Below are 15,105 nucleotides of genomic sequence, written 5' to 3'. Positions count from 1 at the left end.
CGCTGGATAGGAAGTGGAACAGCTGAGACTTAAACCCGCACTCACATGGGATGCCTGCATCGCAGCCTTTGACTTAACCCACTGCGCCACAATGCTGGCTCCCCTCTGCAGACCCAATTTTCAGTTACAGTTGTGCACAGGGACTCATCTGAGTTCCTGCGTTGGGGCTGAGTGTGAAGCCACATCATGGGAAGAGCCGAAGGGTTCATCCTTGGCCAGGTCGGTCCTGAAGCCCCTGGGTGTAGGTTGCCTCTTGTTATGGCTATATGGTGGGGGGGCCTGGGACCTGAACAGGGGAGATCGGGCTCACCTCTCCATCAGAGAGGTGCAGAGAAGTCTCTCAGAGGAGCCTAGAACACAGATCCCAGTGGGCTGCTCAGTGTGCTGGCATCGAACACACTTGCTCATGCCTGTATAAATCAGGAAGGAATCGGAGGCATAGGATGGAGTTCCCAGCAGTGGACAGAGTGAGCAATGGGCCCGGACACAGTTCAAGCTGCAAGGCCCTTTTTGGAGTGTGCCTGTGGCTTAGGCCCTGGGCGGGGAGGGATCAACAAGCCAGCCCAGGCGCTCTTCCCTCGGATCCTCGTGATCGTGCAGGTCAAACTCACAGCTTAAAGAAATTTGGAAATACTTGCCAAGTATGAGTTGTGTGTGTATCAAGGATGATTGTGGGGGGAAAAAGCAGTTTTTATCAGTAATTTTTTTGCCTTTATTCAAAAGTTAGTAGCAGAAAAAGGAGGGGGGGCGGCACTGAGGCACAGTGGGTTAAAGCCCTAGCTTGAAGCGCAGGCATCCCATATAGATGCTGATTCTAGTCCCAGCTGCTCCTCTTCTGATCCAGTTCTCTGCTGTGGTCTGGGATAGCAGTGGAAGATGGCTGAAGTCCTTGGGCCCCTGCACCCATGTGGGAGACCCGGAAGAAGCTCCTGGCCTTGGATCGGTGCAGCTCCAGCCATTGCGGCCATCTGGGGAGTGAACCAGCAGATGGAAGACCTCTCTCTTCCTCTCTCCCTCTCTCCCTCTCTCCCTCTCTCCCTCTCTCCCTCTCTCCCTCTCTCCCTTTCTCCCTCTCTCCCTCTCTCCCTCCCTCCCTCTCCCTCTCCGCCTCTCCTCTCTGTGTAACTCTGACTTTCAAATAAATAAATAAATCTTTTTTTTAATGAATGATAGGTTTGCATCAATGAACAAGTTCTCAAAGAATATTCTTTGAGAATATTCTCATCTGTATAAGAAAAACATATTCAGGGCCAGCGCTGTGGCACAGTGCTACCTACAGCACTGGCATCCCCTGTGGATGCTGGTTTGAGTCCCAGCTGTTCCAATTCTGATCCAGCTCCCTGCTCATGGCCTGGGAAAGCAGCAGAATATGGCTCAAGTCTTTGGGCCCCTGCATCCATGTGAAAGACCCGGATGAAGCTTCTGCCTTTTGGCTTCAGCCTGGCATAGCCCTGGCTGTTGTAGCCATTTGGGGAGTGAACCAGCAGATGGAAGACTGTGTGTGTATCTCCCTCTCTTTGTAACTTTATCTTCCAAATAAATAGATAAATATTTAAACAAAAAAAAAAGAGAAATTATTTTGGTACAAAAACTTTATGAAACTCATGCTTTCATGTGTGTTTACCATGAAGTTTTTGAGGAACCTTCATGTGCAGAGATTTCAAACATTTTTGCACTAAAATAAATTTATCTTTGAAGATTTATATATTTGAAAGACAGAATTACACACACACACACACACACACACAGAAAGAGAGAAAGAGAGAGAGAGAATCTTCCATCCATTGGTTCACTCCCCAGATGGCTACAACAGCCAGAGCTGGGCCAGGCAGAAGCCAGGAGCCTGGAGCTTCTTCCAGGTTTCCCATGTGAGTGCAGTGGCTTTACCCACTATGCTACAGCACCGGCCTCAAACATTTATCTTTGAATTCCTTTTTTTCCATGAAGTTTTTGAACTACTCTCAAAAGAATGTCCACCCGAAACAATAGATCCTATAACCTTCTACCCACTGCTGCCAACAAGCATGCCCCAAACCTGGGGTCTGCTCCATCCTTGGTTTAAAAGGAGTCAGTAGCTCCCCAGTGTCTATAGAGCACAGACCAAGCTCCAGCAGTCCAATGCTCTGGTTCAGTTTCCCACACACTCACCTGTCCCCACCCTAAATAGGCACACCCTAGACTCCGAGCAGCTGGCACAGTGCTCCTGGCAAAGTCATTGTCCCCTGGGCCAGCCGACGCCATAGGCTGTCTTCTGCTGATGCCCCACCCTAGCTCTACTCTTGAAATTTGACCCTCGCCTCCCTCTGGAGGCAGGAAACTCCCCCTCTGCCTTCCTCCAGTGTTACAGCAGGTCTTCCTTCTCCTTCATGGGAAGCGACTTCCAAACGTTTGTGGAAAATGAAAAGATCAGTTTATTTTGGTGCAAAAATGTTTTGGAAGTCCATGAATAGTTTTTTCGTAATAGGTGTTTAATACGAACTTTCTAAAGTCTTCTTGCGTTAGTTCTGTCCCTCTCTCTGCATTTCCCACACTCATCTGCCAGGCGTCTTCATCCAGAGACTATTGGCAGTTCATCGTTCATCCCTCACAGTCATTGGAAACTATGAGGTGGCTTCCAAAAGTTCATGGAATGAAATGTAAGTTTATTTTCATGCAAAAAATGTTTGAAATCCATATAGAATTTTTTTTCACAATGTATATTTTCCAGGAAATATTTTTAACATTCTAATTTATTTATTTATTTGAGAGGGAAGGACAGAGGGAAGGAGGAGGAGGGAAGTAGGAGGAGGAAAAGAGGAAGGGAAGAAGGGAGGGCAGGAGGGAGGGAGGGGGAGAGAGAGAGATTGATCGATCTCATCCACTCATTCATTCCCCAAATGCTTACAGCAGTGGTTATGGGCTGAGGCCAAAGCCACCAGCTGGGAACCCAACCCAGGCTTCCCATGTGGCTGGCAAGAACCCAACTACCCGAGTCGTCACTGCTGCCTCCCATGATCTGCACTGGCCAGAAGCTGGAGTCCAAAGTTAGAGGCAGACGTTGCACTCATGCGCCCAGCTATGGGATGCTGGCTTCTTAACTGGTGGCATTTTAACCACTAGGACAAATGCCTACTCCTTCCTACCATGAATTGTTTTGCAAGACTCCTCAATTAGGCACTTGATAAATGTTAAATCTTCTACTTTGCCCTATTCTAGAAATTAGCCACCCTCTGAATGTTCTGAATCCATTAGTAGGTTCATGAAATGCCTAGTGAATCCTTACTAATCTAGATAAAATTTGAAATACTAGTCTGGGGTAGAAAAACAGCTGTTCACTAGAATATTAGTTCCAAACTCTAACTTGATTGCTTCTGAGGACCAGTAGGTACTGGAGTTAGGCTGTCAGATATTGTTCCTCCCTTAACTGATCCTGGTGAATGATTCGAAATGACTCAAAGTGATTATGTCCCGATAGCCTGAGCAGTGTCTCCCTTTGCTTCAGGTTCAGTCAAATTTGTGATACGTAAGTGCTACATAAGTGTGTATCCCAGAGTATTTCCCTACCTATGAGAGCTGTTTTCTTTGTATTTTTTATTCCAGTTATACTTATGTTATTGGTTGCCTCTCACCAAATAAACTTTAGCTTGGGCTTGACTTGAGTAGAAATGAGAAGTTTTCTTATATAAAGCAAAAATATAGGGGACTATGAAAATGGGGAACTGTGGATTTCTCTCTGTTAATGCTTCGGGTGTGCCGGCAATATTGGTTTAGTTACCGATTAGTGCTTGATCGCAGACTGTTAGAAACTTGAGTAGATTGAATAAAGGTTTGCAACATGGGACCGTGTTAATCTAATTTCAGAGAATAGTGGTATATCTAATAACTGCTGTACTTAGGACATGAAATAAAATGACAGTTTAGAATTATGGTATAAATGAAGAGTTGTATTACTTATAACTGTATTTATGGTATAATTGAAGAGTTCTATTACTATTTATCTTTTTTCCCCATGGTAACTAGTAAGCAGAGTTTAGTCATTTGCAGACACTAACATGTTTGTATGAAATACAAGATAGAGGCTTGTATGTTATAAGTGTTCATACACACATAATGGATGGAAACTGACGTTGAGTGAGTGCTTACTATGTGTTAGGCAATACTATTGCAATTTTATATTTGTTAACTCATATATTCCTATGAGGTAATTTAATTCCTGTGAAATTTAGGAGGTTTTATAAAATTATCATTATTTATTTACTTGAGAGGCAGAGTTAGAGAAACATCGAAAGAGAGAGAGAGAGAGAGAGAGAGAGAGAATCTTTCATCCATTGGTTCACTGTCCAAATAGCTGTAAGAGTCGGAGCTGGGCCAGGACCCAGGAACCCCATCCAAGCACCCCTGAGACACCAGCATCCCATATGGGCCAGTTCCAGTCCCAGCTGCTCCACTTCACATCCAGTTCCCTGCTAAAATGCACCTGGGAAAGCAGTGGAGGATGGTCCAAATGCTTGGCCCCCTGCACCCACATGGGAGACCCAGAAGAAGTTCCTGGCTCCTGGCTTCAGCCTTGCCCTGCCCTGGCTGATGTAGCCATTTGAGCAACAAACCAACAGATGGAAGATTTCTCTCTCTATCTTTTCTTCTTTCTCTGTAACTCTGCCTTTGAAATAAACAAATCTTAAAAATATAAAAAAAAAACAGCTTCAAGAAAAATGAGTAATGAATACTATGACTGTTGTTGAGAACTATGGCCAGGATGCTCCCGGGCCCATTCCTGGGAAATGAAAGTGGAAGGAGACACCAGAGCACAGCCTTCTTGCCATCTCCTGTCTGATTAGCCTGCTCTGTTACAGTTGTGTCCGTCTGTCCCCTCTGTAGATGGAGGTTCAGGTTTCTTTCCTTTTTTAATTTTTCTTCATTATTTGAGAGGTAGAGGGATAGGGAAAGGAGGGAGAGAGAGCTTCTGTCTGTTTATTCACTGCCCAAATGTCCACAATGGCCTGGGGCTCAAGCTGGGACCAGAAACTCAGTCCAGGTCTCCCACATGGGTGACAGAGACTCCCGCTTCTTGAGCCATCAGCTGCAAACAGGAGATGGAGCCAAGCATTGAACCCAGGCGCTCTGATATGGGCATCTGGACTGGCGTACCTGTCCCCTGTTGCATACTGTCATGTGGTAGTCTGTAGCCAAGCTACAGGTGCCCATAATGGTCACCCGAGGAATGGGTGTTTGGCCTGGTGGGTAAGACACCTCCTGGGATGCCCACATCCCATATTGGCGTACCCAGGTTCCAGTCCTGACGTTGGCTTCCAGTTCGAACTTCCTGCTAATACGCATCCTGGAAATAGCCAATGAGGGCTTACATAGTTAGGTCTCTGCCACACATACGAGATTGCTTTCTGGGCTCCAGGCATTAGCCTGGCCCAGCCCTGACTGTCTCAGGCATTTGAATCAAAGAACCGGTAGGTGATAGATTTCTCTGTCTCTCTGCCCTTCAAACAAATACATTAGTTAATTAATTATCACCTAGAGATAACTCCTTATAACCTTTTATAGTCTATCCTTCAAGTGTTTTTCTTATGTATAAATATAACACTTTTAAACAAAATCAGGAACATCTGTTGTATGTTCTATTACTGAGTTGTACAATAAATGTGCCACAGATGTATTTCTATTTCAGCATCTGTTTTTCTAGATCATCATTTTTAATAACTGACAAGTACTCTATCATATAAATATCCAGTAGGATCCTTTCATATTTAACCTCATCAGAATTCTTAAGCACCATTATCTTAGATTAAATCTACATTGATTTACCGGTCCAGAGAAAAATTTATCATTACCTTTCCCCCTTACATCGTATTGTTGTTTGTGGCCATCTACCTCAACAGCCTTTGTTATTGTTTGTTGCAGTTCAACTCTATTTAGTCTAACACTTTCAATCTCAATTCCAGAGAAAGAAAAACCTCTCTTTTGTCACTTCATTGGTGTACATATGATTTAAATCAAATTACATAATTACAATGAAAGACATGAGCAGCACGAGCTTCGGGAACAAACACAACTGATTCTTGGTGAGTGTCCGGCTCAATTGGTGGGAGTGTCCGTGTGTGGGTGACGGAACAAGAACCTCCAGGCTGGGCGCACTCAGTGTGCTGGGGCGCCAGACAATAGGATTGTAGAAAAAAATAGGGAGCTGTGGTTTAGTCTTGAGGGCTATTTGGGATTTAAAGAGCAGTTCTACTATGTAGTAATTTATTTAATCAATTTACTATGTTGGACATCTAAATGTTTTTTTTCCTCCTTCATTGTTAAAAGTAATGCAGCATTAAATATCTTTGCAGATAAATCTGCATGCTTTCTTAATTATCCCCAGAATTTGAGCGGCTGGGCACAACTACACACATTTGAAAGACTTTAAATATGCATTTTCAGATTGTTTTTCAGAAAGAGCCTCCTGGATTGGGGATTTTAAAACCCAATTTAAACTAATGAGAGACCTTTTAATCAGCAGGCTAATGAGGTTACCTGCTCCATTTTTCTGTGCGGGGCAGGAATTGAAGTCTGATCCTTTTATCCTAAAACAGTGACTTCATCTCTTCCTAGATACGGCAGGAAAATGTTTCTGTGACAATAGCAACCGTTCCCACGGATGGAATTTATTTTTCATCTAGTAATTGAATCCATTTGGTTTTAGGATGTGGCTAGGAAAAATGAGCCAAAAATGCGAGATTAAGGCAACTTGATTTTTGTGCTGTGTGTATGGTTCAGCTTTGGGCCTGGCCAGTCCAGTTTCCATGGTTTGGGAGTTTGTGTTGTAGCAACAAGTTCCTTGGGTGGCAGGCTGTGAAGTGCAAGGGCCTTCCGCGAGGAACATTTTGAACTATGAGAGGAAAAGCTCCCATCAGGTGGTGTCCTGAATGGATTCTCAGGAATGCCTGTCCGACCCCAAGCTCGAGCTAAAAGTGAAACAATCATCAATTTCTCTGAAGAGTTTTTCCGTTGTTTGGAACGTCCCAGTGCGAGTATTGAACTTGCTAATGTCAACAGGGTTTGAATGGGGAATGCTGGCACAGGTGCAAGGCTGGGGCTAGTGGGAGAGCAGGAAACCGGAGCGAATGTGAAGCGAGTGCTCCGCTCTGACCTCCTCTCCTCCGGGTATTTGGGGTGGGGAGGGGGTGCATGAGGAAGCCAGCCTTGTCCCTCCCATGTGTGGGCATGGTGCGTGAGGTTTGAGAATGGATTTTAGCAAACGGGCTCTGGAGAGATAGCTGAGGGTGAAGCTGGAGCAGTTGGCCCAACAAGACCACTCATCCCTGGAGCCAAACAAACTGAGAGCCGAGGAACTGGGCCAAAATGAGGGAGTCTGAAGAACCAGGAAAGCCAGCAGGCCAGAGGGAAGAGGTCTGGGCAAGCCCGCAGGACTGCGTGGCATTGGATTTGAGGGCTTTCCGTTTACTCCTGGCAAATGTTTGTGGGCGTGAATTCTGTTCATTGAAAAAGGGTGGAGTGCATGGGCCAGTATGGCCTTGAAGAGATGTCTGCAAGTGGCAGGAGGAAGTTGGGGGTTTATCTGAACTCTACATTTTCAAAGAAAACAGGAAAGTCAGAGACTACCTCTATCTCTGGCCAGGCCTCCATTCCCAGGCCCCCCAGCTCGAGGGCAGGAAGGCCCCTGGAATCTCTCTCCAACCTCTTGCACAGATGCTTAGAAAGCTTGAAATTCCCCAGTGGAGATTTTCTGCTTGTGGGTAAGCATTTTGCAGAGTGGCGAGGACGCCTGTGTCCCTTACACAGTGCCCGGGCCCGGTTCCCGGCTCTGACTCCTGACTCCAGCCTCCTGCTAATGCAGACCTGGGTGATAACTCAGTTACTGCATTCCCTGCCACCCGCATGGGAGACCTGGAAGGTGTATCTGGCTCCCGGCTTTGGCCTGGCCCAGCCTAAGCCCAACCCTGCCTGTTGTGGGCATTTGATGAGTGAAGAGCAAATGAGAGCTCTCTCTACATAACTCTCAAATAAATAATAAAATAAATGACTGGGAGAGTATATGATTTTTTTAAGAAAATATTTATTTAGTTTTGAAAGTCAGAGTTACACAGAGAGAAGGAGAGGCAGAGAGAGAGAGAGATTGAGATCTTCCATGCGCTGGTTCACTCCCCAGTTGGCTGCAATGGCCAGAGCTGTGCCAATCTGAAGCCAGGAGCCAGGAACTTCCCCTGGATCTCCCATGAGAACTTGGAGCACCTTGTACTGCTTTCCCAGGCTGTAGCAGAGAGCTGGATCAGAAGTGGAGCAGCCAGGACTTGAACCAGCACCCATATGGGATGCCAGCACTGCAGGTAGCAGCTTTACCTGCCGTGCCACAGCACTGGCCCCAGAGTATATGATTTTTGAAAGTATTTTCAAAACAAAAGCAACAAAACAGATCTATAAAATATGTAGACATACAAGAAATAATGATACTAGCTACCCGGTTTAAGGAAAACGTTTATCATTCCCTTTGAAGTACCACGTGGGTTTTTCGTCCTTCAGAGAAAAACATTGGCCTGATTTTTGTATAAATCATTGCCTTGCTTTTCTTTGAAATTTTGCCTTTTATTTCTCTATTAAAATTGTTCCGTTTTACTTATATGGGAACTTCATAGAAATGGGATCAGACTGCATTCTGTAACTCTTGAAAGTCAATGGTATGTCTTAGGATTCATCCAGATTCTAGTGCGTATCTGGAATTCTCACCTCATTACTATATAAAACTAGATTGAGGGGCCGGCGCCATGGTCACTTGGTTAATCTTCTGCCTGTAGCACCGGCATCCCATATGGGTGCCGGGTTCTAATCCTAGTTGCTCCTCTTCCAGTCCAGCTCTCTGCTGTGGCCAGGGAGTGCAGTGGAGGATGGCCCAAGTGCTTGGGCCCTGCACCGGCGTGGGAGACCAGGAGAAGCACCTGGCTCCTGGCTTCGGATTGGCTCAGCGCCGGCAGTAGCAGCCATTTGGGGAGGGGGTGTGAACCAACGGAAGGAAGACCTTTCTCTCTGTCTCTCTCATATTCTCTATAACTACCTGTCAAAAAAAAAAAAAAGTTAAAAAAAAAAACTAGATTGAGTGACTGCCACAAATTTAAATTTTCGTTTATAATTGGTAGACTTTTGTATTGTTGCTAGAGTTGGCTATCACTGAGCAACGCTACTGTGAGTGCTTTGGTCTGGCATGTGTGTGCAGGAGTTGATCTTGGTTTATTCCTGGGAGAAAAGATAAAAAAATTACAGGGCTCATGAATCTTCAAGTTTATTAGAAAATGCTAAATTATTTTCCAAAGTGGCTGTACCCATTTAAAATTCCAGTGGCATATAAATGTTAAAATCATTAGATTCTTGTTATTTTCAGATTAAATTTTTTTTTTTTTTACTTTTCTGGCAGTCAGAGTTCTATTGCACTATAATTTTAATTTGCATTTTCTTCTAAAAATATTTATTTTTTATTTATTTGAAAGGTAGAGTTACAGAGAGAGGAAGAGAGACAGAGCAAGAGAGAAATCTTCCATGGGCTGGTTCACTCCCCAAATGGCTGCAATGGCTGGAGCTGGGCCAGATGAAGCCAGGAGCCTGGAGCTTCTTCCAAGTGTCCCACATGGGTGCAGGGGCCCAAGGACTTAAGCTGTCTTCCACTGCTTTCCCAGCCGTTAGCAAGGAGTTGGATCAGAAATGGAGCAACCAGGTCTCCAACAGGCGTCCATATGGAATGCCAGTGCTGCAGGTGGTGGCTTAGCCTGCTATGCCACGGCTCTGGCCCCTGCATTTCCCTAATACTAACAAAGTTGACATGTTCCTATTTATTGGTTTATTTTCTCTCTTGTAATATGTATGCTCAAGCTTTGATCATTTTTTTTGTATTTGTAGCCTTTGTCTGTATTCTGAATATCCAGTTTCATCGGTTGTATTTGTTTCAAGTGTCTTCTCCCAGTTGTTGCCTGTCATTCACTGTTTTATACTGTCCTTCGGCTCTCAGAAGTTCTGCATTTGATTATAGTTGATATTTACAAAGCTTCCCTTTATAGTTTTGGCTTTTAAATCTTACTTTAGAAATGTTTTGCTATATTCTGGTCTTAAATGATATTCTACTGTATGTTTTTTGTTTTTGAAAAACGTTCCTGTTTGTTTTCTCCCTTAAGTGTTCAATTTGTCTAGAGTTGACTTTTATGTAAATTGTTATGTGAAGATTCAATTTGATTTATTTTCCTTACAGATAATGAACATGTTCTAGTACGGTTTTTAAAAAGTCTGTCCTTTCTCTGCTGTTCTATAATGCTCTCTCTTTCTGCGTAAACCGTATTTGTGCTGTGTGTTCTGTTCTGGCCCTAATTACACTCTGTTTTTTACTTGACATACTATTTAATAATTCTTGACATCTCCATAAGTGAATTCCACTCTCTCCATCCCAGTTCCTCAAGATGATGCTATTTCCACATGTGTTGTAGACACAACCTGTCCAATTATATACATACCCACACAAGGGAAATACTTTTTAAATCTTGAGATTTTATTTAATTTTATTTTTGAGAGAGAGAGAGAGAGAGAGACCCTTCAGCTACTGGTTCACTTACCATCTGGGGCTCAGGCCAGGAGCTGGGAACAAATTCCAGGTTTCCTGAGAGTAGCAGGAACCCAGCCATTTGAGCCATCACCACTGCCTTCAGGGTCTGCATTCCTTGACTTCAGTTCCAGGTATTGAACCCAAGTCCTGTGGGGTGAGATACGGGCATTTTAACCACCGGACCGAGCACCCATACCACCTTGGGGTTTCAGATTCCATTGCATTGGACTTACAGAGTTTAGGATCTTGGTATTCTTACAGTGCTTATTTGACTAATTCACATCAGAATCTGGCTCTATATTTATTTATCTTTTAAATAGTGTTTATCATTTTCTCTATAAAGGTCTTTCTTTTTTTGTTAGATATATTACTTTATATTTCTGATGCTGTCATGAATAGCAATTTAAAAATCTCATGTTAGGGGCTGACATTGTGGCATAGAGGATGACCCTGCCTGCGATGCCAGCATCCCATATGGGGTAGGTTCAAGACCCTGTGGCTCCACTTCCAATCCAGCTCCCCACTAATGCACCTGGGAAACCAGCAGAGTGACCCAAGTTCTTGGGCCCCTGCACCCACATGGGACATGTGGAAAAAGCTGTGGGCTCCTGGCTTTAGCTTGGCCCAGCTCTGACCATTGGCCATTTAGGGAGTTAACCAGTGCATGGAGATCTGTCTCTGTCTCTCCTCTCTCAGTCTAACTCTGCCTTTTTTTTTTTTTAACATTTATTTAGCAAATATAAATTTCCAAAGTACAGCTTATGGATTACAATGGCTTTCCCCCCCATAACTTCCCTCCCACCTGCAACCCTCCCAACTCCCACTCCCTCTCCCATTCCATTCACATCAAGATTCATTTTCAATTACCTTTATATACAGAAGATTGATTTAGTATATATTAAGTAAAGATTTCAACAGTTTGCACCCACACAGAACATAAAGTGTAAAATACTGATTGAGTACAAGTTATAGCATTAATTCACATTGAACAACACATTAAGGACAGAGATCCTACATGAGGAGTAAGTGCACAGTGACTCCTGTTGTTGACTTAACAAATTGACACTCTTGCTTATGGCATCAGTAATATCCCTAGGCTCTTGTCATGAGTTGCCAAGGCTATGAAAGCCTTTTGAGTTCACCGACTTTGGTCTTACTTAGACAAGGTCACAGTCAAAGTGGAGGTTCACTCCTCCCTTCTTTGATGGCCCGTTCTTTCCACTGGGATCTCACAGAGATCTTTCATTTAGTTTTTTTTTTTTTTTTTCCAGAGTGTCTTGGCTTTCCATGCCTAAAATACTCTCATTGGCTCTTCAGCCAGATCTGAATGCCTTAAGGGCTGATTCTGAGGCCAGAGTGCTATTTAGGACACCTGCCATTCTATAAGTCTGCTGTGTATCCCGCTTCCAATGTTGGATCATTCTCTCCCTTTTAAATTCTATCAGTTAGTATTAGCAGACACTAGTCTTGTTTATGTGATCCCTTTGACTCTTAGATCTATCAGTGTGATCAATTGTGACTAAAATCGATCACTTGGACTAGTGAGATGGCATTGGTACATGCCACCTTGATGGGATTGAATTGGAATCCCCTGGCACATTTCTAACTCCACCATTTGGGGCAAGTCATCTAACTCTGCCTTTCAAATGAATTTTTAAAAAATATTTTAAAAATCCCTCCTTTTAAAACTCTTTTTGTTGGTATTAAGAGATATAATTGATATTTATGTCTACAGTTTTATATCTACCAATGTATTACACATCACACTAATTCTGATGATTTGTTTGAAGATTCTTGGGACTTTCCAAGTGGTTAATAATATTAACTTCAATTAACATGAGTGTTGTTTTTCTAATGTTTTATATCTCCTTGCCCTGGCTCTATTCTCTGATAATGAGGTAAATGCATAATGTAACTTATCACATTGTATTCATTGATTTTTCAGTTTTAAATCAACTTAATAGTCTTAGGATAGACCAAGTTATTCTAACATACAATATTTCTATATGATTATATTTGATTTGCTCACATATTGTTTGGATGTTCACAAGTATGACTGATACGTGGTTTGCTTTTCTCATCCTGTCCTTGTCAGGATTGGGGAGCAAGGTAATTCTAGCTGCATTAAATGAATTGGAACATATTCCCTCTTTTCCAGTCTTATAGAATAGCTCGTGTAATTGGAATTATTTCTCTTTTGAATATTTGGTAGAATTTTCTAGTGAAGCCATCTGAGCCTAGAATTTTATTTGTGGGAAGATTTAATTTCATTAATAGTTATAGAATAAATTAATTCCCCTACTTCTCCTTAAGTCCACTTTGGTAATATGTATTTTCAGAGGAATTTGTCCATTTTTCTCATATCAATATTTATGGCTGGTTTTTATATTTGGTAAATATAAAATATTTATATATTTTTAAATCTCCATTTTGATTTCTTCTGTTAACCCAGGAGTAATTTAAAAGTATGTTTCTTAATTTCCAAACTTGAGGAAGTATTCTAATTATAATTTTATGGTTGATGTCAAACTTAATTGCCTTGTTAGACAACGTGAGATGTGCTTTATGGTTCACTTAACTCAATCAATTACCATAAATGCTTCATTTGTATTTTAACAGTATTTCAATGATTGTTTTTCTACTTTGTCCAAGTTGTAAAATGTGGGGCATAATGTTCACTGTTTATAGTATTTACTTATTGAACTTTCAACCAAAAGACTTTGAATGCTTTTAATATAATCTATATTTTAAGTGTTCTGGAATTTAAGATGTTCAATTTGTAAACCTTTTAAAGCTTATTTGTATGGGAATTCTTTGGATACTTGAGTCTTTAGCAGGACTGGAACATTCTCAGCTAGTTCTTCTTTAATATTGTCCCCCCCACCCCCGGCATTATCTCTTCTCTCATCTTTGTCCTCAAGAGCACCATGTGGATTTATGCTAACACTGCCTTAGTCTATTTCCCACAGTGGTCGACTTCTGTTTTGAAGTTTCTTTGTATTTGTTTCCATGAGTTGTATTCTGGATAATTTCTTCAGATCTCTCTTCCAGCTTACTAATTCCCTTTTTAGTTCTGTCAGAGCAACTGTATTCAGATAGGCTGTTATTTCTATAGTCTCTTGCCTTTTACTCAAATTTCCATACTTTTATAACTTTTTCTCTGTAATCCTCCTGTTATCTCTTATTACTGTTTTCAATATTATCTTTTATTTCTATTGTGCATCCAATAATTTCAATATCTACATATTGTGTATATCTGACTTGAGTCCTTTATTTCCTGAATTGCTCTTTTGAACATATACTTATATATTTTAAAGACAGAGTGATAGAGATAGAGGGAGAGATGGAGTGTGTTGGGGGAGAGAGAGAGAGAGAGAGAGAATGAGAATCTGCCGATTCACACCCCCAAATGCCCACAATAGCAGGGCTGGAGCAGATAGAAGCCAGGAGCCAGGGGCTCCATCCCGGTCTCCCATGTGGGTGGCAAGGACTAGCTACTTGGTCCATCACCTTCTCCCTAGGTGCATTAACAGGGAACTGGGTTGGAAGTGCATAGTGGCCAGGACTGGAACCTGGCACTCCTACACGGGAGGTGATGTGGGCGTCCTCTGTGGCAACTTAGCCCACTGTGCCACATGCCTGCCCCATTTCCTGGCTTTCTTTAATGGACGCTTGTTTTCTGGCATTTTGGGAATTTTTAATATGGTCTCACATTTTGAAATCCTTATCTTTAACGTCTTTTGTGCACATGAATAAAAAATGATTTCTAGAGAGGACTTTGCTGGCTTCTGCCAGGTTTCTGGGCCACAACCAACCCCCACAACCTTTAAATGACATGTTCACCTTGAGGGTTTTTGGTTGCCTAGGTAGCGTGAAGCCACAAGAAATCTGGTGGCGGTGAAGAATGCTCAAGGGAGGATTTTTCTCCCCACCACCATCCTCACAGTTTGGGAGAGGCACTTTCCCTTACCTTTCATAAGGATGGAGGCAGGTATATTTCTAATCCAAACCTTGACTAAGCCCTTGGAAGCTTTTATGGAGACCTCATGGGAGCCCTCCCACCCTCTGTGTGGGGGACTTTGTTCTTTGTCCCTGCGTCCTTTGTGGCATGAAAACAAATATTCATTCCACCTGGGTTGCAAATCTCTTAGCACGAAGCCTGACCCACGGCCCTGTTCGCCCTTCTGGCTTCTTGGTTTCAATTAGGTTTTGCACCCTCAGAAACTGTCTTTTTGGAAAGCTGTCAGTGGACTACACAGAGGCTAAAAAGCATTGCATTCAGGATTTGTGGTTGCTTGCAGAGGTAGACTTGCCCAGGGTCTCTAGTGCACCACATTATGCAAATTGGGTATCAACCTCACTCCTTTAACTTGGCTTTGACCCTTGTTAAAATGCAGATGCCTACGCTTCAGATAGTGGGGGCAGCTGCCAAGGCATTCTTTGCACAGTGCGTCTTAAGACCACCTCCATACAAGTCTTGCTGGCTCGCCTGCTAAAATGCTCTTCTTGCATCACCTCCCGGGCTTCCTGAA

The 15,105-nt window shown here is 42.9% G+C and overlaps 1 long non-coding RNA gene across 4 annotated transcripts in view; it reads left to right on the top strand.

Annotated features, from left to right (window-relative positions):
- Nucleotides 1-15,105, top strand: part of LOC127483831 (uncharacterized) — a 112,802-nt gene that overhangs the window by 74,996 nt on the left and 22,701 nt on the right. For 3 of the 4 annotated variants that reach the window (XR_016217852.1, XR_016217851.1, XR_016217853.1), the window contains exon 3: nucleotides 5,934-6,053. The exons of the other annotated variant lie outside the window; for it this stretch is intronic. This is a non-coding gene — a long non-coding RNA (uncharacterized LOC127483831). The remainder of the gene's footprint in view (nucleotides 1-5,933; nucleotides 6,054-15,105) is intronic. 4 annotated transcript variants of the gene reach the window in all.

Source organism: Oryctolagus cuniculus, chromosome 12 (genome assembly GCF_051225735.1).
Source record: "Oryctolagus cuniculus isolate XC-2025 breed Fujian yellow rabbit chromosome 12, ASM5122573v1, whole genome shotgun sequence".
In the NCBI taxonomy this organism is placed as follows: domain Eukaryota; kingdom Metazoa; phylum Chordata; class Mammalia; order Lagomorpha; family Leporidae; genus Oryctolagus; species Oryctolagus cuniculus.
This window is presented reverse-complemented; position numbering and strand designations above follow the sequence as displayed.